The following is a 5011-nucleotide window of genomic DNA, read 5'->3' on the forward strand; positions in this document are numbered from 1 at the left end:
CTCACCCCAAAAGATAACAGGATCCTTTCCAAGCGGTCTGATGAGCTAGTTGTTCAAGACTCTTTGGCTTTCAGTGTTTAGTGTGCGAGCTCTGTATCGGACTGATAGGAGCATTTTCATGCGACTTAAATGGCTTGTTCTCGTGCATTTACGTTATGTTTCTTTAGTTATTTTAGTACTTTAAGCTATTTTCGTGTGTTTGTAGGTCGAAAGGGCTAAAGGAGCAAAAAGATGCATTTTGGAGACTTTTGGAGCACTTTTGGGCTAAGGACGGATAGCTTATGCTTGAAGCCAAAGTGTTGGACGAAATTGAAGACCTAATTGGAGCCAAAGTGTTGGAACCTTGTTCTCTTTAGTTTTAGGACATTTAAACCTTTCCTAATCCCAATCATGCCATGCATAACACACATCCATTCTAACACATTGTCATTGCACATGCATTTCCTTCATTAGTTAACCCACATGCACTTATCACTTATCATCACCACATATCATATCACTTAATCACTTATCACTTATCATCACCACTTAACCACTTATCATATCATAACCACATATCATATCACTTATCACTTATCACTTAACATATCATCCACCTACTTCACCTACAACATCCACCTACTTCACCTACAACATCCACTTCACCTACAACATCCATCCACTTCACCTACAACATCCACCTACTTCACCTACAACATCCACCTACTTCACCTACAACATCCACTTCACCTACAACATCCACCTACTTCACCTACAACATCCACCTACTTCACCTACAAATGACATAGCCATATGTTCCCTCCACTACTCCTATAAATACCCTTGCATTCATTCATTCATGGACATCTCATTTTTCATACACAACACACCACAAACACTTCCATCTTCTCCCTAGCCGTGAGTCTCTCCATTTTCTGCACCATTCCCTTCCCTTTCTCCTCCATTTCTTCCATTTCCATAATCCCCCAATCCATTCAACACACCAACAACATCCCTTAGTCCTTGTGCTACAACGAAGACGAAGAGAAGAAGGCCTAAATGTTCATACAATTCACGTTTGAGTTGTTGGAATGTTTACGCGTTTCTTTGATTTCAATGTTTAAATTCAATTCTCTTTGTTTTGTAATGGAAGAGAAGAGTGCCTAAACGTTCATACAATTCAAGTTTGAGTTGTTGGAATGTTTAGGTGTTTCTTTGATTTCAAAGTTATGAGGAACTAAACCCTTTTTGGCTAGGGGTGATTTCAATACCATGTTTATTTATGTGATATGAATTGATGAATTCCGGTTATGAACTCTTGATTCGTGAATGCAATTGGCTTAACTATTTGATGATTAACTTATTTGTGTTTGTTGATTGAGGGTCGACACTTAATTAGCATGCATGAATATGTGGCTAAAGTTTAAGAAGGTTTCACATAATCGTTACTAACTTATACTTGAAAGTAGTGAAGGTCGCTTGTCACGATCGCGTTAAGTTTAATTCTTAGCATGAGTAACATGATGTCATAGTTACAAATGCTTTGTCAATGCTTATGGTTTTCATTATTCTTAATGATCTTCGATTGTATCTCTATTATGATGACATGTAGGGAACTTTTGAGAATGTTTTGGGTTGTCGAATGATGCCATCCAATCCAATAATATAAGGAAAATCTAAGGGTTAACTAGTGATGTCACGGTTAATTTGGGGCATTGTCGTTCATAATTCAATGAAGGAATAACTGGAAATTGATTCATATGCATAAATATCATGTGTAGAGAAAGAACCCTTAGCTAGCTTCCCATCCATTCATTTCCGTCAAATCCATATTTACAATTTGTTTTGTTTCCAAGTATTCATTTTAGTTTAAATTCGTCCAAATCCAATTCCCCCCCCTATTTCGTTGAAGTCTTAGTCTTAATCTTTCTTATTTTTAGTTTTGCTTTCTTCGAGCATTAAATAGTGTTTTATATTGTGTTTTTATGTTTTTAAGTCAATTTAGAAGGTTTTAGCAAGCCCTCCTAATCCCCGGTCTAGAACGATCCCTCACTTATCCATTCTATTACAATTGTCAAACGAGGGTTTAATTTGAGTGTCAAGTAATTCTCGCATCAAATTTTGGCGCCGTTGCCGGGGATTAGCAACTTTGCTAATCCCTTGTCTTTATTTTTATAATTTTTTTGTTTTTCGTGCATTCTTATGTCAGATTCTTAGTTTGTTTGTTTCCTTGTTTTTTTTAGGTACTGTGTATGACTCGTAGCTCTCGGCCTATTATAGAGAACATCTCCGACTTTGACGGTGATTTTGAACGCACTTTGAGGAGAACGAGGAGTCAACAAGAGCCACCACAACCTCCACCACAACCTGGGCTTGAAGAAGACGCGGTAGGTGTAGAAGAAAAGCCCACGGATCAGATTTTTGAAGAAGAACAAGCCATGGCAGCAGATAATAGAACCATCAAAGAGCTTTCGGCCTCGGGTTTGGCCAATGCAGACCCTCTTTGCATTCAATACCCCGCGGCTGCCCAAGGCAAGACCGATGAATTTGAACTCAAATCCAGTTTGTTACACCATATTCCGAAGTTCCATGGCTTGTCTATGGAAGACCCCAACAAACACTTGAAGGAGTTCGAGGTGGTTTGTTCGAGCATGACCCCCGTCAATGTGGATGGGAGTATATTGAAGATGAAGGCCTTTCCATTTTCACTTATGGACAAGGCCAAAGATTGGCTCTACGAACTAGCCCCGGGAACTGTGACTTCGTGGGAGAGTATGAAGTGTGCTTTCTTGGAGAAATTCTTCCCTACTTCGAGAGTGATTCTCCTACGGAAGAAAATTAGTGGTATTCAACAGAATCATGGTGAGACATTCCCGGCTTATTATGAGCGTTTCAAGGGCCTTGTAGCTTCATGTCCTCAACATCAAATGAAGGAGGAACTTCTCCTTCAATATTTCTATGAGGGCCTCCTTCCTATCGAACGTCAAATGCTTGATGCATCAGCGGGAGGAGCATTGGTGGACAAAACACCAAGGGATGCCAAGAATCTCATAGCCAACCGAGCGCTCAACGCCCAACAATATGAAGGAGTGGGCCAAAGGGAAGCACCACGGCAACAAAGTGTAAATGAGGTGAGTGCTATTTCTGAAATTCAATCACAACTTGCTAATCTTACTTCTCTTGTTTCTCAGGTTGTGATTGGTCCAAAAGCACAAGAACACCAAGTTTGTGGCGTGTGCTCAATTCAAGGGCATCCATCCGACAAGTGCCCTCAACTAATCGAGAATGGTGGGTGGGAATCTGCCAATGCCATGGGCTATGGGAATCAAAACCAACCAAGGAACGATCCATATTCTAACACATATAATCCAGGATGGAGGGACCATCCAAACATCAAATGGAGGGAGCCACAACAAGCTGCCCAACAAGGAGGATTTAGGCCAAACCCCCCTGGTTTTTATTCCAAGCCGTATGCACCCCAACAATCCCAACAACCTTCGGCATCATCTCATTCAGGTACGTCTTTGGAAAGTAATCAAGCTATGCAATTACTAACCTCTATTTCGCAGGGGTTGCAAAATCAAAACAACCGGATAGAAAATAACGAAAAGGAGATGATGGATATGAAGAAACAAATAGGGCAGATTTCTGAGTTCCTTGGACAAATTAGAGAGCAAGGAAAGCTTCCTAGCTCAACCACAGTCAATCCAAAGGGAGGATTCGAATCCGCCAAGGCCATCACCCTAAGGGGTGGAAAAGAAGTTGGGACCGAGCCAAACAATCCCAAATCTACCCAGAAAGTAGATGAAGAGACGACACAACCTGAGGCAGATCACCCTAACTCGGCCAAATCAGGTAATTTAAGTTCAAATTCATGTACTTCACGTCCTAATCTGCCCAATGTACCTTTTCCTCGCAGGTTCATGCAAGAAAAAAAGGAAGAAAGCGAGAAGGACATTCTTGAAACGTTCCGGAAGGTGCAAGTGAACATACCGCTTCTCGATGCAATCAAACAGGTTCCAAAGTATGCTAAATTCCTCAAGGACCTATGCAATACAAAGAGAAGAAGGGCAAACAAAGAGGTAGTGAAGGTAAGCGAGAATGTGTCCGCTGTTTTGCAACGTAAACTGCCTACCAAGTGCAAAGACCCCGGTAGTTTCACGATTCCTTGTGTGATTGGACATAATCGTTTTGAACATGCCATGCTTGATTTAGGTGCATCCATAAATGTCATGCCTTATTCTATTTATGCATCTATGAATTTGGGTGAATTAAAACAAGATGGTGTAATTATACAATTGGCCGATCGTTCTAACGCGTATCCAAAAGGAGTTTTGGAAGATGTGCTTGTGCAGGTGAACCATTTAATTTTTCCGGCTGATTTCTACATCCTAGACATGGAGGATTCAGCCCATTCTACATCTTTGCCGATTCTCCTTGGTAGGCCATTCATGAAGACGGCCCGAACGAAGATTGATGTATACAAAGGCACCTTGACAATGGAATTCGATGGGGAAGTGATTGATTTTAATATTTCTGAAACTATGAGATATCCCGTTGATGACCATTCTTGTTTTTCCATTGATGTTATCGATTCTTTGGCGCAGGTATACCTTGAAGAATTGAACGAGGACGCCCTGGAAACAACCATCACTAAGGCCATAGAGCGCAAAAATGAAGGATTTGGGCCAATGCAAGGCCACGGCAAGGAGGAGGAATTCTTTGCAATGGGTTCTAGTGAAGAAATAATTGAGGTTGTGGCAGCCCTTGAGTCATTGCCACAACAATATGGTAAGGTTCCACTCTCACTTTCAAATTCAGTTTCCACTAAGATGCTACCTTCTGTTGTTCAGGCACCATCGCTTGAACTTAAGCCGTTGCCGGACCATTTAAAGTATGTGTTTTTGGGAGAAGGCGAAACATTGCCCGTCATCATTTCATCAAGTCTCACGGTAATGGAGGAGGAGAAGCTTGTGAGGGTGCTGCGAGAGCACAAAACGGCCATAGGGTGGACTTTGGCCGACATTAAAGG

Source organism: Pyrus communis, chromosome 17 (genome assembly GCF_041283825.1).
Source record: "Pyrus communis isolate YQ-2024b chromosome 17, ASM4128382v1, whole genome shotgun sequence".
In the NCBI taxonomy this organism is placed as follows: domain Eukaryota; kingdom Viridiplantae; phylum Streptophyta; class Magnoliopsida; order Rosales; family Rosaceae; genus Pyrus; species Pyrus communis.